Genomic DNA, 25,716 nt, shown 5'->3' on the forward strand with positions numbered 1-25,716 from the left:
AAGGTTTCCTGTTACAAGCTGTTAGGGGTTCACCTGTCCGATAACTTAACATGGAACGAGCATGTCAATCATATTGTAAAGAAAGGGAGTAAGCGGCTATATACACTACGCGCCCTTAAGAAATGCGGACTAACTGATAGGCAACTTGTTCTTGTCTATTGTAGTATCATCAGGTCTGTTTTAGAGTATGCGAGTCCCGCTTGGGCTGGCCTCACGCAATACTTAAGTGATCAAATTGAGTCAATACAAAAGAGGGCGCTAAAAATTATCTTTCCTTCTCTGTGCTATGAGGACGAGCTTAAGAAGTCAGGCTTAATCTTGCTGTGCCAGAGGAGGGAGGATGCGTGTATAATATTTCTCAAGCCAAGTTACTCCTCTTCCGACCTGCTACGAAGTTTAGTGCCGAGAGTTGCGAACACAAGACCGTATGCCCTTTATAGAACAGGAGAATCTGTTTTTGTGGCTGCCTCCGCAAGAACTAACAGATTTGGAAATTTTTGCACCATAAAATACCAGAATCTTGTTTGAAATAGCGAAATGTGATATGTATTAACATTAACAGTTATATTTATGTGTCCGATATATTTGTACGTAATTAATGACCCGCCTTGTTATTCAGTTTATACTGCAAAAAGGTTGAATAAACGATCATTATTATAATGTATGGAAAGTTCAAAACACGACTGGACGCTTTCCGTCACGGTTACATCCGTCTAATTTCTTTCTTAAAATCCTTTTTTTAGTGCCAAAAGTTTCCAATTCATGAATTTTTCAGAAGCGATGTTTTATGGAAATTATTTGACATCGGATTTCCATACAAACACTGTTATTTCAAGCCTGTTATTTTTCAGAAGCGATGTTTTACGAAAATCATTTGACATCGGATTTCCATACAAACACTGTTATTTCAAGCCCGTTTGCCTATCCGTCAAAACCGTGATAAGGCCTATTCTAGAAAGTAACTAAAGGTGGATTTCCACTGTCGCGTAAATTTTACGTGCGTAGTACAGACGTGCATTGAGCTGGCTTTACGTACGTAAATAAAATAAGACGCGATCATGTATGAGTCGCGTGCGTAAACGTAAAAAGTTGAATGCTGTTCAACTTTTTACGTTTACGCACGCCGCTCATACATCGCGTCTTATTCTATTTACGTACGTAAAGCCAGCTTAATTCACGTCTGTACGCAGGTAAAATTTACGCGACAGTGGAACTCCACCTTAAGGCATTGGCGGAAAGTCTGATTGTGTTGATAAGCTAGGTAAACTTACGGTATTTAACTGAAAGCAAGTTTTCTCACAAAAAAAGTGCGAAAATAACAACATAAGTTAAGCGATGGTTCTTGAAACGAACAACTTCACAGCTAGAATAATCAATGACATCGCTAATTCGAAAATATTTCGTTCTCGATCTAAAGCAAACACGACAGTGAAATGAAAAGAAACAACATAAAATAAAACATGATTGTTCAAGACTTACTGAGACCTTTACGTTGTTTTCCTGTCAGGTACATTCGCTCCCCAGCAAAGTCACAACTGATACCGTTCTGTCGATCGCCTGAATCGCTGATCCACTGACCGCGCGCTTATTTCTCTTCGCAAAGAAGGCCTGAAAGTCAATGTAATCATCCTGTTAATGTGATCATCATGTTACATGTTGTCGCCGAAACGTCATGTTTTAATCTCGCTACTTTTTATTCTGAAATAATACAACAGTCCTGGCAAAAGAAACCTCTGACACCGCAGGTCTCTTATGCCAGCGGAGATGGTCTTGTGCTCAGTCCGACAAAGAGGGAGAGGAAAGCCGGCCCCTAGACCTTATTAGGCAGACCCCTTTCGGCTAGCGCTCACATCTGACTGTCTAAAATTGAGTTGCATCTACATATAACATGAACAGCCGTCTTCCAAGTGGTACGTCTTTAGGTACATGCTAAAACTCACAAAATGAATAGAGAAATACCTCGTTGTTTATTTCAACAAAATGATCAGGCAATGATCAAAAGTATGAAAAGCTAGGGGGAAAAACGCACTTGTGATTAGTTTACGGTCAAGCGCATGCGCGAGCAGACCGGCTCAAAAATGAATTGTACCGGTCGACACTAAATTCGATGCGACCTTGTGGTGGAACAATCTGTTGAAATCGCGCCCGAATTTGGATCATCCGCTATTCGTTCTTCACTTTTTATAATCTTTGTTTCCTGTTGTAAATATAAGTTCGATTTTTGTAAGGTTAAAAGTGTTTTAGCATCCGAAAACGACAATTTTGTCGATGGCGCTATCGACCGGCGACGGGACTTTCTGTGGACTCTCTGCAAGCACAGAAGTTAAACGGACAGAGTGGAGTGGATGTAGAAATCCTGTGCGGTTAACAAGATACGTCCACCAAACGTGGAAAATTGGTAAAGGGATAAGTCTGTTTAAAATAGACAACGATTTCGCGGCACATCTGCTTTCGCTGGAAATGGCAAAGGTCACCAACTAGCTTTGGATGAACTCACGAGGATTTTCTAGATTTCAATCGTACTGTTTGTTCATATGGAATTCAACCGTCAAAAACGGAGAATTCGACGGACAAACAGCATCAAACATCAGTGTTTTGCTTTGGATGGAAAAAATTGTACAACAGTGAGACGCGAAGCGAATAAATATGAGATCAAATGTGCGAGTTAGTTGTAGTCTATTAGCGGGCTCGAATAGCGGGCAGTAGAAAAAAATCCAAACGATTTGCGGCAAACTACAAAATCTATTGTAAGGTATTCATTTATCTATACAATTATGGTCATTGCGAATGGCAAACGCAGTTTTGATTTGCCACTATGGCAGAGTTTTCTCAAATGCATTACAGCATCTCGGAAGGACGCTCAGTGTTCTTGTTACTAAACAGTCGTTCTTGTTACTAAACAGTCGCATCGCTTCTTGAAGCTTGCGGATTTCTCGTTCTTCGCCTTCTCGCTGGTCTAATAAAATCAGGTTATCGAGCGTAAACACTATATAGTGAGTTTATCACTGAATGCTGATGAAATACTGGATTTAGGGAGCTTCTCGGCTTTTCGAACCGCGCGTAATAAAAAAAGGTCGATGCCTCGAGATATCGACATTGTACTAAAATAAAACCGTATACGTTCGCATAAGTTCTGGCATTTCTTGAATGTCATGGGACATTCAAGAAGCGGCGCTGCAAAAATCCCCATGTGTTTTACATGGACAGCCTTTTTGTTTCTTTCTGAAACGTGACCAAAACACTGGCCGGTCATGTCAGTTTTATTTTTATGCCAGCAAGTTATAAAACTTGCCCGCCGTATCCCGCCGGTGTTGTTTACTCGCTTCTTATTGGTCCAAAAACAATTGTCTTGACAGCGCTTACGTTATCGCTCGCACATGCGCCGAACCGTGAAACTCTCCCTTTAACGACAAGAGAATTTTTTCATTATTTTAATTTTGTTTTATAAAAGGAAAACGCTCAATGTATGATTGTGATTGTTCATTCTAACCAAGGCTTGGCATCCGTACAGATCGACGTTGTAGTTCAGTTTTCATCTCAGTTAACCCTTTAACCTCTAATATCAAAGAACAAATTCTCCCATCTTGTCCCGTTACTTTTCTTATTAAAGTACTTTGGAGAAGTTATTAAAATACAGTCGAACCTGTATTAAGCGGTCACCCTCGGGGAATGGCTAAGTGACCGCTTACATACATACATACATACATACATACATACATACATACATACATACATACATACATACATACATACATACATACATACATACATACATACATACATACATACATACATACATACATACATACATAAACTTTATTTAGACACAGTAAAAACATCAGTTACAAGACAAAAATTAAAAATTAAAACTGATTTACATGTTTGCCGTGTGGGAGTACGAGGAGGACAATTGGCGATCTATCTCATTTCTAAAATTAGTAAAAGATCTAATGGCTCTGACGTTAGATGGAAGGCTGTTCCACAAATGTGCCCCACTGTAGCAGAAACTACGTTTCAAAAAATCGGTACGAGACTTAGGCAGAGCCAATTTGTTGTCACTATTTCTAAGTCCATAGTCCGTGCTAAAGGGCTTAAATAGGCCTTTCAGGTATTCCGGAGACTGATCATTTAAAGTTTTAAACATGATTTTCAATTTTTGCTTCTTCCTTCTGGTACAGAGATTATCCCATCCCAGCTTACCGCGTAGGGCGGTAGCGCTAGAATAGTAATCTGACTTTGTTATGACCCGAATGGCGCGATTTTGTAGTTTTTGTAATTTGTCAGCTAATTCGTTGCTGAGACCGTCCCACACAGGACAGCAATAATCAAAATATGGTTCAATAAGGGCTCTATATAGTAATATTGCTGTATCGTCGCAAATGAAGGCCTCAGTTTTTTAAGTGCACCTATGCCAGAGGGGATAATCTTGGCAGTCTTATTAATATGTTTGGACCACGAAAGATTTTGATCGATGTAAAGTCCTAAGGATTTGGTGTGGGGCACTCTATCAACTTCGTGACCTTCAATTTGTACAGTAAGTGAATGGCCACTTGTAGTACTAGCCAGTCTCTGCCGTGAGCCTATTAACATTAATTCCGTTTTGGCAATATTCAGGCTGAGCTTATTTACATTGAGCCATTCATGAAGGTTAGCTAATACTGCTTAGCTAATACCGCTTAATACAGATTGACCGCTTAATACAGGACCTTTAATATCAAAGAACAAATTCTCCTATCTTGTCCCGTTACTTTTCTTATAAAAAGTACTCTGGAGATTCTACAGGGCCGTACATAGCGCGGGGACAGAGGGGGCAGATCAATTTGTTTCTAACATCACACTGATCACAAGAAAATCGACTAATTGACTGAAAAAATATTCCTTCAATGTGAATTCCAAATGACTATTTTGGAACCAATAACCAGTTTTCTTATGAAAATAATGATTTTTGTCAGTTTGGGCTGCCTATGGTTTAGAATTCGGTGTGTAAATAAAGACTGACAAGCCTACGTCACTTTCTGGCGCGTGTTTTAGCCTTTTTAAATCTAGCTTATACAAGTAGGTTTTTTTTAAGGGATAAATTGGTTTTAAAAGCCTGCGCTGCTCGCAAGTATTTGTAGCGGGTTTGGATTTAACCATCATATGTGCATCATCCGACAGGTCATTTTCACCTAATGATTTTTCAGTTTCCTCTTTTGAATTCTCTTCGTTTTGAATATGACTTCTTATTCCGTGTGTTCAACGCCGTTTTTTTTATACCACATAGGGCATTTCAGCTGGGTTTGGCTTGGCTCTTTTAAGTGCTTGATAGTTTTAACTGCCTTTCTTGTTGAGATTTGTGTAATGTTAGGACAGGAATTAATCATTGCTTGTATCGTGCAATGAGCTTCATTCTGTAATTGCTGCAATGCCGGGCCCGGATATTAGTGTTTGTCACAAGAAGTTGTGTTTCTTGGCACGGCTATTTGGTTTTTTAGTTCTCTAATAATCGTTGTAGTGTGTTATAGAGCTATGCAACGTGTCACAGTAATACTGAAAAGGCTTGAATTGAATTTAAATAACGACTGTGTTTTTGCAAATGCTTTGCTCCACTGATATAGTGCGTTTGAATTGTTGAGGCTCAGTCAGTTTTCTCCCTTTGTTTGCAGCAGTGCATAGACTGTGTTTTAAAATGAGAGACAATATTTGCTTCAAGCTAAACAAGATGTTAACTCCACGAAAAGACCGTAAACGTCTTAGAGGCAACTTTTTGCGTATTAAGCGGTCACCCTCGGCCGGGGAATGGCTAAGTGACCGCTTAATACAGGTTGTACAAAATACAGGCCAGAACACGGTGAAAATGCCATTTTATATTACGTAGTAAACAGCTTATGCATAAAAGCTAACGTAGCTGCTACTAAAAATAGTTCGCGGTAAAAAATGCAAGGAAATGTGCATTAGCTTTTTGCAGTATTGCCCGTTTCCCCCAGCCCCTCTACTGGTTGGTAGCTCTCTGATAGAAAAGGTTTCCTGTTACAAGCTGTTAGGGGTTCACCTGTCCGATAACTTAACATGGAACGAGCATGTCAATCATATTGTAAAGAAAGGGAGTAAGCGGCTATATACACTACGCGCCCTTAAGAAATGCGGACTAACTGATAGGCAACTTGTTCTTGTCTATTGTAGTATCATCAGGTCTGTTTTAGAGTATGCGAGTCCCGCTTGGGCTGGCCTCACGCAATACTTAAGTGATCAAATTGAGTCAATACAAAAGAGGGCGCTAAAAATTATCTTTCCTTCTCTGTGCTATGAGGACGCGCTTAAGAAGTCAGGCTTAATCTTGCTGTGCCAGAGGAGGGAGGATGCGTGTATAACATTTCTCAAGCCAAGTTACTCCTCTTCCGACCTGCTACGAAGTTTAGTGCCGAGAGTTGCGAACACAAGACCGTATGCCCTTTATAGAACAGGAGAATCTGCCTCCGCAAGAACTAACAGATTTGGAAATTTTTGCACCATAAAATACCAGAATCTTGTTTGAAATAGCGAAATGTGATATGTATTAACATTAACAGTTATATTTATGTGTCCGATATATTTGTACGTAATTAATGACCCGCCTTGTTATTCAGTTTAAACTGCAAAAAGGTTGAATAAACGATCATTATTATAATGTATGGAAAGTTCAAAACACGACTGGACGCTTTCCGTCACGGTTACATCCGTCTAATTTCTTTCTTAAAATCCTTTTTTTAGTGCCAAAAGTTTCCAATTCATGAATTTTTCAGAAGCGATGTTTTATGGAAATTATTTGACATCGGATTTCCATACAAACACTGTTATTTCAAGCCTGTTATTTTTCAGAAGCGATGTTTTATGAAAATCATTTGACATCGGATTTCCATACAAACACTGTTATTTCAAGCCCGTTTGCCTATCCGTCAAAACCGTGATAAGGCCTATTCTAGAAAGTAACTAAAGGTGGATTTCCACTGTCGCGTAAATTTTACGTGCGTACAGAAGTGAATTTAGCTGGTTTTTACGTACGTAAATAGAATAAGAAGCGATGTATGAGGAAAACGTTGAGTGCTGTTCAACTTCTTAAAGGTGGATTTCCACTGTCGCGCAAATTTTACGTGCGTAGTACAGACGTGCATTGAGCTGGCTTTACGTACGTAAATAAAATAAGACGCGATCATGTATGAGTCGCGTGCGTAAACGTAAAAAGTTGAATGCTGTTCAACTCTTTACGTTTACGCACGCCGCTCATACATCGCGTCTTATTCTATTTACGTACGTAAAGCCAGCTTAATTCACGTCTGTACGCAGGTAAAATTTACGCGACAGTGGAACTCCACCTTAAGGCATTGGCGGAAAGTCTGATTGTGTTGATAAGCTAGGTAAACTTACGGTATTTAACTGAAAGCAAGTTTTCTCACAAAAAAAAGTGCGAAAATAACAACATAAGTTAAGCGATGGTTCTTGAAACGAACAACTTCACAGCTAGAATAATCAATGACATCGCTAATTCGAAAATATTTCGTTCTCGATCTAAAGCAAACACGACAGTGAAATTAAAAGAAACAACATAAAATAAAACATGATTGTTCAAGACTTACTGAGACCTTTACGTTGTTTTCCTGTCAGGTACATTCGCTCCCCAGCAAAGTCACAACTGATACCGTTCTGTCGATCGCCTGAATCGCTGATCCACTGACCGCGCGCTTATTTCTCTTCGCAAAGAAGGCCTGAAAGTCAATGTAATCATCCTGTTAATGTGATCATCATGTTACATGTTGTCGCCGAAACGTCATGTTTTAATCTCGCTACTTTTTATTCTGAAATAATACAACAGTCCTGGCAAAAGAAACCTCTGACACCGCAGGTCTCTTATGCCAGCGGAGATGGTCTTGTGCTCAGTCCGACAAAGAGGGAGAGGAAAGCCGGCCCCTAGACCTTATTAGGCAGACCCCTTTCGGCTAGCGCTCACATCTGACTGTCTAAAATTGAGTTGCATCTACATATAACATGAACAGCTGTCTTCCAAGTGGTACGTCTTGAGGTACATGCTAAAACTCACAAAATGAATAGAGAAATACCTCGTTGTTTATTTCAACAAAATGATCAGGCAATGATCAAAAGTATGAAAAGCTAGGGGGAAAAACGCACTTGTGATTAGTTTACGGTCAAGCGCATGCGCGAGCAGACCGGCTCAAAAATGAATTGTACCGGTCGACACTAAATTCGATGCGACCTTGTGGTGGAACAATCTGTTGAAATCGCGCCCGAATTTGGATCATCCGCTATTCGTTCTTCACTTTTTATAATCTTTGTTTCCTGTTGTAAATATAAGTTCGATTTTTGTAAGGTTAAAAGTGTTTTAGCATCCGAAAACGACATTTTTGTCGATGGCGCTATCGACCGGCGACGGGACTTTCTGTGGACTCTCTGCAAGCACAGAAGTTAAACGGACAGAGTGGAGTGGATGTAGAAATCCTGTGCGGTTAACAAGATACGTCCACCAAACGTGGAAAATTGGTAAAGGGATAAGTCTGTTTAAAATAGACAACGATTTCGCGGCACATCTGCTTTCGCTGGAAATGGCAAAGGTCACCAACTAGCTTTGGATGAACTCACGAGGATTTTCTAGATTTCAATCGTACTGTTTGTTCATATGGAATTCAACCGTCAAAAACGGAGAATTCGACGGACAAACAGCATCAAACATCAGTGTTTTGCTTTGGATGGAAAAAATTGTACAACAGTGAGACGCGAAGCGAATAAATATGAGATCAAATGTGCGAGTTAATTGTAGTCTATTAGCCAACTCGAATAGCGGGCAGTAGAAAAAAATCCAAAAGATTTGCGGCAAACTACAAAATCTATTGTAAGGTATTCATTTATCTATACAATTATGGTCATTGCGAATGGCAAACGCAGTTTTGATTTGCCACTATGGCAGAGTTTTCTCAAATGCATTACAGCATCTCGGAAGGACGCTCAGTGTTCTTGTTACTAAACAGTCGTTCTTGTTACTAAACAGTCGCATCGCTTCTTGAAGCTTGCGGATTTCTCGTTCTTCGCCTTCTCGCTGGTCTAATAAAATCAGGTTATCGAGCGTAAACACTATATAGTAAGTTTATCACTGAATGCTGATGAAATACTGGATTTAGGGAGCTTCTCGGCTTTTCGAACCGCGCGTAATAAAAAAAGGTCGATGCCTCGAGATATCGACATTGTACTAAAATAAAACCGTATACGTTCGCATAAGTTCTGGCATTTCTTGAATGTCATGGGACATTCAAGAAGCGGCGCTGCAAAAATCCCCATGTGTTTTACATGGACAGCCTTTTTGTTTCTTTCTGAAACGTGACCAAAACACTGGCCGGTCATGTCAGTTTTATTTTTATGCCAGCAAGTTATAAAACTTGCCCGCCGTATCCCGCCGGTGTTGTTTACTCGCTTCTAATTGGTCCAAAAACAATTGTCTTGACAGCGCTTACGTTATCGCTCGCACATGCGCCGAACCGTGAAACTCTCCCTTTAACGACAAGAGAATTTTTTCATTATTTTAATTTTGTTTTATAAAAGGAAAACGCTCAATGTATGATTGTGATTGTTCATTCTAACCAAGGCTTGGCATCCGTACAGATCGACGTTGTAGTTCAGTTTTCATCTCAGTTAACCCTTTAACCTCTAATATCAAAGAACAAATTCTCCCATCTTGTCCCGTTACTTTTCTTATTAAAGTACTTTGGAGAAGTTATTAAAATACAGTCGAACCTGTATTAAGCGGTCACCCCCGGGGAATGGCTAAGTGACCGCTTACATACATACATACATACATACATACATACATACATACATACATACATACATACATACATACATACATACATACATACATACATACATACATACATACATACATACATAAACTTTATTTAGACACAGTAAAAACATCAGTTACAAGACAAAAATTAAAAATTAAAACTGATTTACATGTTTGCCGTGTGGGAGTACGAGGAGGACAATTGGCGATCTATCTCATTTCTAAAATTAGTAAAAGATCTAATGGCTCTGACGTTAGATGGAAGGCTGTTCCACAAATGTGCCCCACTGTAGCAGAAACTACCTTTCAAAAAATCGGTACGAGACTTAGGCAGAGCCAATTTGTTGTCACTATTTCTAAGTCCATAGTCCGTGCTAAAGGGCTTAAATAGGCCTTTCAGGTATTCCGGAGACTGATCATTTAAAGTTTTAAACATGATTTTCAATTTTTGCTTCTTCCTTCTGGTACAGAGATTATCCCATCCCAGCTTACCGCGTAGGGCGGTAGCGCTAGAATAGTAATCTGACTTTGTTATGACCCGAATGGCGCGATTTTGTAGTTTTTGTAATTTGTCAGCTAATTCGTTGCTGAGACCGTCCCACACAGGACAGCAATAATCAAAATATGGTTCAATAAGGGCTCTATATAGTAATATTGCTGTATCGTCGCAAATGAAGGCCTCAGTTTTTTAAGTGCACCTATGCCAGAGGGGATAATCTTGGCAGTCTTATTAATATGTTTGGACCACGAAAGATTTTGATCGATGTAAAGTCCTAAGGATTTGGTGTGGGGCACTCTATCAACTTCGTGACCTTCAATTTGTACAGTAAGTGAATGGCCACTTGTAGTACTAGCCAGTCTCTGCCGTGAGCCTATTAACATTAATTCCGTTTTGGCAATATTCAGGCTGAGCTTATTTACATTGAGCCATTCATGAAGGTTAGCTAATACTGCTTAGCTAATACCGCTTAATACAGATTGACCGCTTAATACAGGACCTTTAATATCAAAGAACAAATTCTGCTATCTTGTCCCGTTACTTTTCTTATAAAAAGTACTCTGGAGATTCTACAGGGCCGTACATAGCGCGGGGACAGAGGGGGCAGATCAATTTGTTTCTAACATCACACTGATCACAAGAAAATCGACTAATTGACTGAAAAAATATTCCTTCAATGTGAATTCCAAATGACTATTTTGGAACCAATAACCAGTTTTCTTATGAAAATAATGATTTTTGTCAGTTTGGGCTGCCTATGGTTTAGAATTCGGTGTGTAAATAAAGACTGACAAGCCTACGTCACTTTCTGGCGCGTGTTTTAGCCTTTTTAAATCTAGCTTATACAAGTAGGTTTTTTTTAAGGGATAAATTGGTTTTAAAAGCCTGCGCTGCTCGCAAGTATTTGTAGCGGGTTTGGATTTAACCATCATATGTGCATCATCCGACAGGTCATTTTCACCTAATGATTTTTCAGTTTCCTCTTTTGAATTCTCTTCGTTTTGAATATGACTTCTTATTCCGTGTGTTCAACGCCGTTTTTTTTATACCACATAGGGCATTTCAGCTGGGTTTGGCTTGGCTCTTTTAAGTGCTTGATAGTTTTAACTGCCTTTCTTGTTGAGATTTGTGTAATGTTAGGACAGGAATTAATCATTGCTTGTATCGTGCAATGAGCTTCATTCTGTAATTGCTGCAATGCCGGGCCCGGATATTAGTGTTTGTCACAAGAAGTTGTGTTTCTTGGCACGGCTATTTGGTTTTTTAGTTCTCTAATAATCGTTGTAGTGTGTTATAGAGCTATGCAACGTGTCACAGTAATACTGAAAAGGCTTGAATTGAATTTAAATAACGACTGTGTTTTTGCAAATGCTTTGCTCCACTGATATAGTGCGTTTGAATTGTTGAGGCTCAGTCAGTTTTCTCCCTTTGTTTGCAGCAGTGCATAGACTGTGTTTTAAAATGAGAGACAATATTTGCTTCAAGCTAAACAAGATGTTAACTCCACGAAAAGACCGTAAACGTCTTAGAGGCAACTTTTTGCGTATTAAGCGGTCACCCTCGGCCGGGGAATGGCTAAGTGACCGCTTAATACAGGTTGTACAAAATACAGGTCAGAACACGGTGAAAATGCCATTTTATATTACGTAGTAAACAGCTTATGCATAAAAGCTAACGTAGCTGCTACTAAAAATAGTTCGCGGTAAAAAATGCAAGGAAATGTGCATTAGCTTTTTGCAGTATTGCCCGTTTCCCCCAGCCCCTCTACTGGTTGGTAGCTCTCTGATAGAAAAGGTTTCCTGTTACAAGCTGTTAGGGGTTCACCTGTCCGATAACTTAACATGGAACGAGCATGTCAATCATATTGTAAAGAAAGGGAGTAAGCGGCTATATACACTACGCGCCCTTAAGAAATGCGGACTAACTGATAGGCAACTTGTTCTTGTCTATTGTAGTATCATCAGGTCTGTTTTAGAGTATGCGAGTCCCGCTTGGGCTGGCCTCACGCAATACTTAAGTGATCAAATTGAGTCAATACAAAAGAGGGCGCTAAAAATTATCTTTCCTTCTCTGTGCTATGAGGACGCGCTTAAGAAGTCAGGCTTAATCTTGCTGTGCCAGAGGAGGGAGGATGCGTGTATAACATTTCTCAAGCCAAGTTACTCCTCTTCCGACCTGCTACGAAGTTTAGTGCCGAGAGTTGCGAACACAAGACCGTATGCCCTTTATAGAACAGGAGAATCTGCCTCCGCAAGAACTAACAGATTTGGAAATTTTTGCACCATAAAATACCAGAATCTTGTTTGAAATAGCGAAATGTGATATGTATTAACATTAACAGTTATATTTATGTGTCCGATATATTTGTACGTAATTAATGACCCGCCTTGTTATTCAGTTTATACTGCAAAAAGGTTGAATAAACGATCATTATTATAATGTATGGAAAGTTCAAAACACGACTGGACGCTTTCCGTCACGGTTACATCCGTCTAATTTCTTTCTTAAAATCCTTTTTTTAGTGCCAAAAGTTTCCAATTCATGAATTTTTCAGAAGCGATGTTTTATGGAAATTATTTGACATCGGATTTCCATACAAACACTGTTATTTCAAGCCTGTTATTTTTCAGAAGCGATGTTTTATGAAAATCATTTGACATCGGATTTCCATACAAACACTGTTATTTCAAGCCCGTTTGCCTATCCGTCAAAACCGTGATAAGGCCTATTCTAGAAAGTAACTAAAGGTGGATTTCCACTGTCGCGTAAATTTTACGTGCGTACAGAAGTGAATTTAGCTGGTTTTTACGTACGTAAATAGAATAAGAAGCGATGTATGAGCAAAAAGTTGAGTGCTGTTCAACTTCTTAAAGGTGGATTTCCACTGTCGCGCAAATTTTACGTGCGTAGTACAGACGTGCATTGAGCTGGCTTTACGTACGTAAATAAAATAAGACGCGATCATGTATGAGTCGCGTGCGTAAACGTAAAAAGTTGAATGCTGTTCAACTTTTTACGTTTACGCACGCCGCTCATACATCGCGTCTTATTCTATTTACGTACGTAAAGCCAGCTTAATTCACGTCTGTACGCAGGTAAAATTTACGCGACAGTGGAACTCCACCTTAAGGCATTGGCGGAAAGTCTGATTGTGTTGATAAGCTAGGTAAACTTACGGTATTTAACTGAAAGGAAGTTTTCTCACAAAAAAAGTGCGAAAATAACAACATAAGTTAAGCGATGGTTCTTGAAACGAACAACTTCACAGCTAGAATAATCAATGACATCGCTGATTCGAAAATATTTCGTTCTCGATCTAAAGCAAACACGACAGTGAAATTAAAAGAAACAACATAAAATAAAACATGATTGTTCAAGACTTACAAAGACCTTTACGTTGTTTTCCTGTCAGGTACATTCGCTCCCCAGCAAAGTCACAACTGATACCGTTCTGTCGATCGCCTGAATCGCTGATCCACTGACCGCGCGCTTATTTCTCTTCGCAAAGAAGGCCTGAAAGTCAATGTAATCATCCTGTTAATGTGATCATCATGTTACATGTTGTCGCCGAAACGTCATGTTTTAATCTCGCTGCTTTTTATTCTGAAATAATACAACAGTCCTGGCAAAAGAAACCTCTGACACCGCAGGTCTCTTATGCCAGCGGAGATGGTCTTGTGCTCAGTCCGACAAAGAGGGAGAGGAAAGCCGGCCCCTAGACCTTATTAGGCAGACCCCTTTCGGCTAGCGCTCACATCTGACTGTCTAAAATTGAGTTGCATCTACATATAACATGAACAGCTGTCTTCCAAGTGGTACGTCTTGAGGTACATGCTAAAACTCACAAAATGAATAGAGAAATACCTCGTTGTTTATTTCAACAAAATGATCAGGCAATGATCAAAAGTATGAAAAGCTAGGGGGAAAAACGCACTTGTGATTAGTTTACGGTCAAGCGCATGCGCGAGCAGACCGGCTCAAAAATGAATTGTACCGGTCGACACTAAATTCGATGCGACCTTGTGGTGGAACAATCTGTTGAAATCGCGCCCGAATTTGGATCATCCGCTATTCGTTCTTCACTTTTTATAATCTTTGTTTCCTGTTGTAAATATAAGTTCGATTTTTGTAAGGTTAAAAGTGTTTTAGCATCCGAAAACGACATTTTTGTCGATGGCGCTATCGACCGGCGACGGGACTTTCTGTGGACTCTCTGCAAGCACAGAAGTTAAACGGACAGAGTGGAGTGGATGTAGAAATCCTGTGCGGTTAACAAGATACGTCCACCAAACGTGGAAAATTGGTAAAGGGATAAGTCTGTTTAAAATAGACAACGATTTCGCGGCACATCTGCTTTCGCTGGAAATGGCAAAGGTCACCAACTAGCTTTGGATGAACTCACGAGGATTTTCTAGATTTCAATCGTACTGTTTGTTCATATGGAATTCAACCGTCAAAAACGGAGAATTCGACGGACAAACAGCATCAAACATCAGTGTTTTGCTTTGGATGGAAAAAATTGTACAACAGTGAGACGCGAAGCGAATAAATATGAGATCAAATGTGCGAGTTAGTTGTAGTCTATTAGCGGGCTCGAATAGCGGGCAGTAGAAAAAAATCCAAAAGATTTGCGGCAAACTACAAAATCTATTGTAAGGTATTCATTTATCTATACAATTATGGTCATTGCGAATGGCAAACGCAGTTTTGATTTGCCACTATGGCAGAGTTTTCTCAAATGCATTACAGCATCTCGGAAGGACGCTCAGTGTTCTTGTTACTAAACAGTCGTTCTTGTTACTAAACAGTCGCATCGCTTCTTGAAGCTTGCGGATTTCTCGTTCTTCGCCTTCTCGCTGGTCTAATAAAATCAGGTTATCGAGCGTAAACACTATATAGTAAGTTTATCACTGAATGCTGATGAAATACTGGATTTAGGGAGCTTCTCGGCTTTTCGAACCGCGCGTAATAAAAAAAGGTCGATGCCTCGAGATATCGACATTGTACTAAAATAAAACCGTATACGTTCGCATAAGTTCTGGCATTTCTTGAATGTCATGGGACATTCAAGAAGCGGCGCTGCAAAAATCCCCATGTGTTTTACATGGACAGCCTTTTTGTTTCTTTCTGAAACGTGACCAAAACACTGGCCGGTCATGTCAGTTTTATTTTTATGCCAGCAAGTTATAAAACTTGCCCGCCGTATCCCGCCGGTGTTGTTTACTCGCTTCTAATTGGTCCAAAAACAATTGTCTTGACAGCGCTTACGTTATCGCTCGCACATGCGCCGAACCGTGAAACTCTCCCTTTAACGACAAGAGAATTTTTTCATTATTTTAATTTTGTTTTATAAAAGGAAAACGCTCAATGTATGATTGTGATTGTTCATTCTAACCAAGGCTTGGCATCCGTACAGATCGACGTTGTAGTTCAGTTTTCATCTCAGTTAACCCTTTAACCTCTAATATCAAAGAACAAATTCTCCCATCTTGTCCCGTTACTTTTCTTATTAAAGTACTTTGGAGAAGTTATTAAAATACAGTCGAACCTGTATTAAGCGGTCACCCTCGGGGAATGGCTAAGTGACCGCTTACATACATACATACATACATACATACATACATACATACATACATACATACATACATACATACATACATACATACATACATACATACATACATACATACATACATACATACATACATACATACATACATACATACATACATAAACTTTATTTAGACACAGTAAAAACATCAGTTACAAGACAAAAATTAAAAATTAAAACTGATTTACATGTTTGCCGTGTGGGAGTACGAGGAGGACAATTGGCGATCTATCTCATTTCTAAAATTAGTAAAAGATCTAATGGCTCTGACGTTAGATGGAAGGCTGTTCCACAAATGTGCCCCACTGTAGCAGAAACTACCTTTCAAAAAATCGGTACGAGACTTAGGCAGAGCCAATTTGTTGTCACTATTTCTAAGTCCATAGTCCGTGCTAAAGGGCTTAAATAGGCCTTTCAGGTATTCCGGAGACTGATCATTTAAAGTTTTAAACATGATTTTCAATTTTTGCTTCTTCCTTCTGGTACAGAGATTATCCCATCCCAGCTTACCGCGTAGGGCGGTAGCGCTAGAATAGTAATCTGACTTTGTTATGACCCGAATGGCGCGATTTTGTAGTTTTTGTAATTTGTCAGCTAATTCGTTGCTGAGACCGTCCCACACAGGACAGCAATAATCAAAATATGGTTCAATAAGGGCTCTATATAGTAATATTGCTGTATCGTCGCAAATGAAGGCCTCAGTTTTTTAAGTGCACCTATGCCAGAGGGGATAATCTTGGCAGTCTTATTAATATGTTTGGACCACGAAAGATTTTGATCGATGTAAAGTCCTAAGGATTTGGTGTGGGGCACTCTATCAACTTCGTGACCTTCAATTTGTACAGTAAGTGAATGGCCACTTGTAGTACTAGCCAGTCTCTGCCGTGAGCCTATTAACATTAATTCCGTTTTGGCAATATTCAGGCTGAGCTTATTTACATTGAGCCATTCATGAAGGTTAGCTAATACTGCTTAGCTAATACCGCTTAATACAGATTGACCGCTTAATACAGGACCTTTAATATCAAAGAACAAATTCTGCTATCTTGTCCCGTTACTTTTCTTATAAAAAGTACTCTGGAGATTCTACAGGGCCGTACATAGCGCGGGGACAGAGGGGGCAGATCAATTTGTTTCTAACATCACACTGATCACAAGAAAATCGACTAATTGACTGAAAAAATATTCCTTCAATGTGAATTCCAAATGACTATTTTGGAACCAATAACCAGTTTTCTTATGAAAATATTGATTTTTGTCAGTTTGGGCTGCCTATGGTTTAGAATTCGGTGTGTAAATAAAGACTGACAAGCCTACGTCACTTTCTGGCGCGTGTTTTAGCCTTTTTAAATCTAGCTTATACAAGTAGGTTTTTTTTAAGGGATAAATTGGTTTTAAAAGCCTGCGCTGCTCGCAAGTATTTGTAGCGGGTTTGGATTTAACCATCATATGTGCATCATCCGACAGGTCATTTTCACCTAATGATTTTTCAGTTTCCTCTTTTGAATTCTCTTCGTTTTGAATATGACTTCTTATTCCGTGTGTTCAACGCCGTTTTTTTTATACCACATAGGGCATTTCAGCTGGGTTTGGCTTGGCTCTTTTAAGTGCTTGATAGTTTTAACTGCCTTTCTTGTTGAGATTTGTGTAATGTTAGGACAGGAATTAATCATTGCTTGTATCGTGCAATGAGCTTCATTCTGTAATTGCTGCAATGCCGGGCCCGGATATTAGTGTTTGTCACAAGAAGTTGTGTTTCTTGGCACGGCTATTTGGTTTTTTAGTTCTCTAATAATCGTTGTAGTGTGTTATAGAGCTATGCAACGTGTCACAGTAATACTGAAAAGGCTTGAATTGAATTTAAATAACGACTGTGTTTTTGCAAATGCTTTGCTCCACTGATATAGTGCGTTTGAATTGTTGAGGCTCAGTCAGTTTTCTCCCTTTGTTTGCAGCAGTGCATAGACTGTGTTTTAAAATGAGAGACAATATTTGCTTCAAGCTAAACAAGATGTTAACTCCACGAAAAGACCGTAAACGTCTTAGAGGCAACTTTTTGCGTATTAAGCGGTCACCCTCGGCCGGGGAATGGCTAAGTGACCGCTTAATACAGGTTGTACAAAATACAGGTCAGAACACGGTGAAAATGCCATTTTATATTACGTAGTAAACAGCTTATGCATAAAAGCTAACGTAGCTGCTACTAAAAATAGTTCGCGGTAAAAAATGCAAGGAAATGTGCATTAGCTTTTTGCAGTATTGCCCGTTTCCCCCAGCCCCTCTACTGGTTGGTAGCTCTCTGATAGAAAAGGTTTCCTGTTACAAGCTGTTAGGGGTTCACCTGTCCGATAACTTAACATGGAACGAGCATGTCAATCATATTGTAAAGAAAGGGAGTAAGCGGCTATATACACTACGCGCCCTTAAGAAATGCGGACTAACTGATAGGCAACTTGTTCTTGTCTATTGTAGTATCATCAGGTCTGTTTTAGAGTATGCGAGTCCCGCTTGGGCTGGCCTCACGCAATACTTAAGTGATCAAATTGAGTCAATACAAAAGAGGGCGCTAAAAATTATCTTTCCTTCTCTGTGCTATGAGGACGCGCTTAAGAAGTCAGGCTTAATCTTGCTGTGCCAGAGGAGGGAGGATGCGTGTATAACATTTCTCAAGCCAAGTTACTCCTCTTCCGACCTGCTACGAAGTTTAGTGCCGAGAGTTGCGAACACAAGACCGTATGCCCTTTATAGAACAGGAGAATCTGTTTTTGTGGCTGCCTCCGCAAGAACTAACAGATTTGGAAATTTTTGCACCATAAAATACCAGAATCTTGTTTGAAATAGCGAAATGTGATATGTATTAACATTAACAGTTATATTTATGTGTCCGATATATTTGTACGTAATTAATGACCCGCCTTGTTATTCAGTTTAAACTGCAAAAAGGTTGAATAAACGATCATTATTATAATGTATGGAAAGTTCAAAACACGACTGGACGCTTTCCGTCACGGTTACATCCGTCTAATTTCTTTCTTAAAATCCTTTTTTTAGTGCCAAAAGTTTCCAATTCATGAATTTTTCAGAAGCGATGTTTTATGGAAATTATTTGACATCGGATTTCCATACAAACACTGTTATTTCAAGCCTGTTATTTTTCAGAAGCGATGTTTTATGAAAATCATTTGACATCGGATTTCCATACAAACACTGTTATTTCAAGCCCGTTTGCCTATCCGTCAAAACCGTGATAAGGCCTATTCTAGAAAGTAACTAAAGGTGGATTTCCACTGTCGCGTAAATTTTACGTGCGTACAGAAGTGAATTTAGCTGGTTTTTACGTACGTAAATAGAATAAGAAGCGATGTATGAGCAAAAAGTTGAGTGCTGTTCAACTTCTTAAAGGTGGATTTCCACTGTCGCGCAAATTTTACGTGCGTAGTACAGACGTGCATTGAGCTGGCTTTACGTACGTAAATAAAATAAGACGCGATCATGTATGAGTCGCGTGCGTAAACGTAAAAAGTTGAATGCTGTTCAACTTTTTACGTTTACGCACGCCGCTCATACATCGCGTCTTATTCTATTTACGTACGTAAAGCCAGCTTAATTCACGTCTGTACGCAGGTAAAATTTACGCGACAGTGGAACTCCACCTTAAGGCATTGGCGGAAAGTCTGATTGTGTTGATAAGCTAGGTAAACTTACGGTATTTAACTGAAAGGAAGTTTTCTCACAAAAAAAGTGCGAAAATAACAACATAAGTTAAGCGATGGTTCTTGAAACGAACAACTTCACAGCTAGAATAATCAATGACATCGCTGATTCGAAAATATTTCGTTCTCGATCTAAAGCAAACACGACAGTGAAATTAAAAGAAACAACATAAAATAAAACATGATTGTTCAAGACTTACAAAGACCTTTACGTTGTTTTCCTGTCAGGTACATTCGCTCCCCAGCAAAGTCACAACTGATACCGTTCTGTCGATCGCCTGAATCGCTGATCCACTGACCGCGCGCTTATTTCTCTTCGCAAAGAAGGCCTGAAAGTCAATGTAATCATCCTGTTAATGTGATCATCATGTTACATGTTGTCGCCGAAACGTCATGTTTTAATCTCGCTACTTTTTATTCTGAAATAATACAACAGTCCTGGCAAAAGAAACCTCTGACACCGCAGGTCTCTTATGCCAGCGGAGATGGTCTTGTGCTCAGTCCGACAAAGAGGGAGAGGAAAGCCGGCCCCTAGACCTTATTAGGCAGACCCCTTTCGGCTAGCGCTCACATCTGACTGTCTAAAATTGAGTTGCATCTACATATAACATGAACAGCTGTCTTCCAAGTGGTACGTCTTGAGGTACATGCTAAAACTCACAAAATGAATAGAGAAATACCTCGTTGTTTATTTCAACAAAATGATCAGGCAATGATCAAAAGTATGAAAAGCTAGGGGGAAAAACGCACTTGTGATTAGTTTACGGTCAAGCGCATGCGCGAGCAGACCGGCTCAAAAATGAATTGTACCGGTCGACACTAAATTCGATGCGACCTTGTGGTGGAACAATCTGTTGAAATCGCGCCCGAATTTGGATCATCCGCTATTCGTTCTTCACTTTTTATAATCTTTGTTTCCTGTTGTAAATATAAGTTCGATTTTTGTAAGGTTAAAAGTGTTTTAGCATCCGAAAACGACATTTTTGTCGATGGCGCTATCGACCGGCGACGGGACTTTCTGTGGACTCTCTGCAAGCACAGAAGTTAAACGGACAGAGTGGAGTGGATGTAGAAATCCTGTGCGGTTAACAAGATACGTCCACCAAACGTGGAAAATTGGTAAAGGGATAAGTCTGTTTAAAATAGACAACGATTTCGCGGCACATCTGCTTTCGCTGGAAATGGCAAAGGTCACCAACTAGCTTTGGATGAACTCACGAGGATTTTCTAGATTTCAATCGTACTGTTTGTTCATATGGAATTCAACCGTCAAAAACGGAGAATTCGACGGACAAACAGCATCAAACATCAGTGTTTTGCTTTGGATGGAAAAAATTGTACAACAGTGAGACGCGAAGCGAATAAATATGAGATCAAATGTGCGAGTTAGTTGTAGTCTATTAGCGGGCTCGAATAGCGGGCAGTAGAAAAAAATCCAAAAGATTTGCGGCAAACTACAAAATCTATTGTAAGGTATTCATTTATCTATACAATTATGGTCATTGCGAATGGCAAACGCAGTTTTGATTTGCCACTATGGCAGAGTTTTCTCAAATGCATTACAGCATCTCGGAAGGACGCTCAGTGTTCTTGTTACTAAACAGTCGTTCTTGTTACTAAACAGTCGCATCGCTTCTTGAAGCTTGCGGATTTCTCGTTCTTCGCCTTCTCGCTGGTCTAATAAAATCAGGTTATCGAGCGTAAACACTATATAGTAAGTTTATCACTGAATGCTGATGAAATACTGGATTTAGGGAGCTTCTCGGCTTTTCGAACCGCGCGTAATAAAAAAAGGTCGATGCCTCGAGATATCGACATTGTACTAAAATAAAACCGTATACGTTCGCATAAGTTCTGGCATTTCTTGAATGTCATGGGACATTCAAGAAGCGGCGCTGCAAAAATCCCCATGTGTTTTACATGGACAGCCTTTTTGTTTCTTTCTGAAACGTGACCAAAACACTGGCCGGTCATGTCAGTTTTATTTTTATGCCAGCAAGTTATAAAACTTGCCCGCCGTATCCCGCCGGTGTTGTTTACTCGCTTCTAATTGGTCCAAAAACAATTGTCTTGACAGCGCTTACGTTATCGCTCGCACATGCGCCGAACCGTGAAACTCTCCCTTTAACGACAAGAGAATTTTTTCATTATTTTAATTTTGTTTTATAAAAGGAAAACGCTCAATGTATGATTGTGATTGTTCATTCTAACCAAGGCTTGGCATCCGTACAGATCGACGTTGTAGTTCAGTTTTCATCTCAGTTAACCCTTTAACCTCTAATATCAAAGAACAAATTCTCCCATCTTGTCCCGTTACTTTTCTTATTAAAGTACTTTGGAGAAGTTATTAAAATACAGTCGAACCTGTATTAAGCGGTCACCCTCGGGGAATGGCTAAGTGACCGCTTACATACATACATACATACATACATACATACATACATACATACATACATACATACATACATACATACATACATACATACATAAACTTTATTTAGACACAGTAAAAACATCAGTTACAAGACAAAAATTAAAAATTAAAACTGATTTACATGTTTGCCGTGTGGGAGTACGAGGAGGACAATTGGCGATCTATCTCATTTCTAAAATTAGTAAAAGATCTAATGGCTCTGACGTTAGATGGAAGGCTGTTCCACAAATGTGCCCCACTGTAGCAGAAACTACCTTTCAAAAAATCGGTACGAGACTTAGGCAGAGCCAATTTGTTGTCACTATTTCTAAGTCCATAGTCCGTGCTAAAGGGCTTAAATAGGCCTTTCAGGTATTCCGGAGACTGATCATTTAAAGTTTTAAACATGATTTTCAATTTTTGCTTCTTCCTTCTGGTACAGAGATTATCCCATCCCAGCTTACCGCGTAGGGCGGTAGCGCTAGAATAGTAATCTGACTTTGTTATGACCCGAATGGCGCGATTTTGTAGTTTTTGTAATTTGTCAGCTAATTCGTTGCTGAGACCGTCCCACACAGGACAGCAATAATCAAAATATGGTTCAATAAGGGCTCTATATAGTAATATTGCTGTATCGTCGCAAATGAAGGCCTCAGTTTTTTAAGTGCACCTATGCCAGAGGGGATAATCTTGGCAGTCTTATTAATATGTTTGGACCACGAAAGATTTTGATCGATGTAAAGTCCTAAGGATTTGGTGTGGGGCACTCTATCAACTTCGTGACCTTCAATTTGTACAGTAAGTGAATGGCCACTTGTAGTACTAGCCAGTCTCTGCCGTGAGCCTATTAACATTAATTCCGTTTTGGCAATATTCAGGCTGAGCTTATTTACATTGAGCCATTCATGAAGGTTAGCTAATACTGCTTAGCTAATACCGCTTAATACAGATTGACCGCTTAATACAGGACCTTTAATATCAAAGAACAAATTCTGCTATCTTGTCCCGTTACTTTTCTTATAAAAAGTACTCTGGAGATTCTACAGGGCCGTACATAGCGCGGGGACAGAGGGGGCAGATCAATTTGTTTCTAACATCACACTGATCACAAGAAAATCGACTAATTGACTGAAAAAATATTCCTTCAATGTGAATTCCAAATGACTATTTTGGAACCAATAACCAGTTTTCTTATGAAAATATTGATTTTTGTCAGTTTGGGCTGCCTATGGTTTAGAATTCGGTGTGTAAATAAAGACTGACAAGCCTACGTCACTTTCTGGCGCGTGTTTTAGCCTTTTTAAATCTAGCTTATACAAGTAGGTTTTTTTTAAGGGATAAATTGGTTTTAAAAGCCTGCGCTGCTCGCAAGTATTTGTAGCGGGTTTGGATTTAACCATCATATGTGCATCATCCGACAGGTCATTTTCACCTAATGATTTTTCAGTTTCCTCTTTTGAATTCTCTTCGTTTTGAATATGACTTCTTATTCCGTGTGTTCAACGCCGTTTTTTTTATACCACATAGGGCATTTCAGCTGGGTTTGGCTTGGCTCTTTTAAGTGCTTGATAGTTTTAACTGCCTTTCTTGTTGAGATTTGTGTAATGTTAGGACAGGAATTAATCATTGCTTGTATCGTGCAATGAGCTTCATTCTGTAATTGCTGCAATGCCGGGCCCGGATATTAGTGTTTGTCACAAGAAGTTGTGTTTCTTGGCACGGCTATTTGGTTTTTTAGTTCTCTAATAATCGTTGTAGTGTGTTATAGAGCTATGCAACGTGTCACAGTAATACTGAAAAGGCTTGAATTGAATTTAAATAACGACTGTGTTTTTGCAAATGCTTTGCTCCACTGATATAGTGCGTTTGAATTGTTGAGGCTCAGTCAGTTTTCTCCCTTTGTTTGCAGCAGTGCATAGACTGTGTTTTAAAATGAGAGACAATATTTGCTTCAAGCTAAACAAGATGTTAACTCCACGAAAAGACCGTAAACGTCTTAGAGGCAACTTTTTGCGTATTAAGCGGTCACCCTCGGCCGGGGAATGGCTAAGTGACCGCTTAATACAGGTTGTACAAAATACAGGTCAGAACACGGTGAAAATGCCATTTTATATTACGTAGTAAACAGCTTATGCATAAAAGCTAACGTAGCTGCTACTAAAAATAGTTCGCGGTAAAAAATGCAAGGAAATGTGCATTAGCTTTTTGCAGTATTGCCCGTTTCCCCCAGCCCCTCTACTGGTTGGTAGCTCTCTGATAGAAAAGGTTTCCTGTTACAAGCTGTTAGGGGTTCACCTGTCCGATAACTTAACATGGAACGAGCATGTCAATCATATTGTAAAGAAAGGGAGTAAGCGGCTATATACACTACGCGCCCTTAAGAAATGCGGACTAACTGATAGGCAACTTGTTCTTGTCTATTGTAGTATCATCAGGTCTGTTTTAGAGTATGCGAGTCCCGCTTGGGCTGGCCTCACGCAATACTTAAGTGATCAAATTGAGTCAATACAAAAGAGGGCGCTAAAAATTATCTTTCCTTCTCTGTGCTATGAGGACGCGCTTAAGAAGTCAGGCTTAATCTTGCTGTGCCAGAGGAGGGAGGATGCGTGTATAACATTTCTCAAGCCAAGTTACTCCTCTTCCGACCTGCTACGAAGTTTAGTGCCGAGAGTTGCGAACACAAGACCGTATGCCCTTTATAGAACAGGAGAATCTGTTTTTGTGGCTGCCTCCGCAAGAACTAACAGATTTGGAAATTTTTGCACCATAAAATACCAGAATCTTGTTTGAAATAGCGAAATGTGATATGTATTAACATTAACAGTTATATTTATGTGTCCGATATATTTGTACGTAATTAATGACCCGCCTTGTTATTCAGTTTAAACTGCAAAAAGGTTGAATAAACGATCATTATTATAATGTATGGAAAGTTCAAAACACGACTGGACGCTTTCCGTCACGGTTACATCCGTCTAATTTCTTTCTTAAAATCCTTTTTTTAGTGCCAAAAGTTTCCAATTCATGAATTTTTCAGAAGCGATGTTTTATGGAAATTATTTGACATCGGATTTCCATACAAACACTGTTATTTCAAGCCTGTTATTTTTCAGAAGCGATGTTTTATGAAAATCATTTGACATCGGATTTCCATACAAACACTGTTATTTCAAGCCCGTTTGCCTATCCGTCAAAACCGTGATAAGGCCTATTCTAGAAAGTAACTAAAGGTGGATTTCCACTGTCGCGTAAATTTTACGTGCGTACAGAAGTGAATTTAGCTGGTTTTTACGTACGTAAATAGAATAAGAAGCGATGTATGAGCAAAAAGTTGAGTGCTGTTCAACTTCTTAAAGGTGGATTTCCACTGTCGCGCAAATTTTACGTGCGTAGTACAGACGTGCATTGAGCTGGCTTTACGTACGTAAATAAAATAAGACGCGATCATGTATGAGTCGCGTGCGTAAACGTAAAAAGTTGAATGCTGTTCAACTTTTTACGTTTACGCACGCCGCTCATACATCGCGTCTTATTCTATTTACGTACGTAAAGCCAGCTTAATTCACGTCTGTACGCAGGTAAAATTTACGCGACAGTGGAACTCCACCTTAAGGCATTGGCGGAAAGTCTGATTGTGTTGATAAGCTAGGTAAACTTACGGTATTTAACTGAAAG

The 25,716-nt window shown here is 39.5% G+C and overlaps 1 long non-coding RNA gene across 1 annotated transcript in view; it reads right to left on the reverse strand.

The window, feature by feature from the left end:
- Nucleotides 1–7,715, reverse strand: part of LOC146474271 (uncharacterized) — an 18,341-nt gene extending 10,626 nt beyond the window's left edge. Inside the window, exons 1-2 of the long non-coding RNA XR_014866214.1 lie at nucleotides 7,593–7,715; nucleotides 1,480–1,608 (exon numbers count right to left, since the gene is read on the reverse strand). This is a non-coding gene — a long non-coding RNA (uncharacterized LOC146474271). The remainder of the gene's footprint in view (nucleotides 1–1,479; nucleotides 1,609–7,592) is intronic.
- Nucleotides 7,716–25,716: the final 18,001 nt, after the last annotated feature.

Source organism: Pavona decussata, unplaced genomic scaffold, assembly GCF_977016875.1.
Source record: "Pavona decussata unplaced genomic scaffold, jaPavDecu1.1 SCAFFOLD_91, whole genome shotgun sequence".
Taxonomy (NCBI): domain Eukaryota; kingdom Metazoa; phylum Cnidaria; class Anthozoa; order Scleractinia; family Agariciidae; genus Pavona; species Pavona decussata.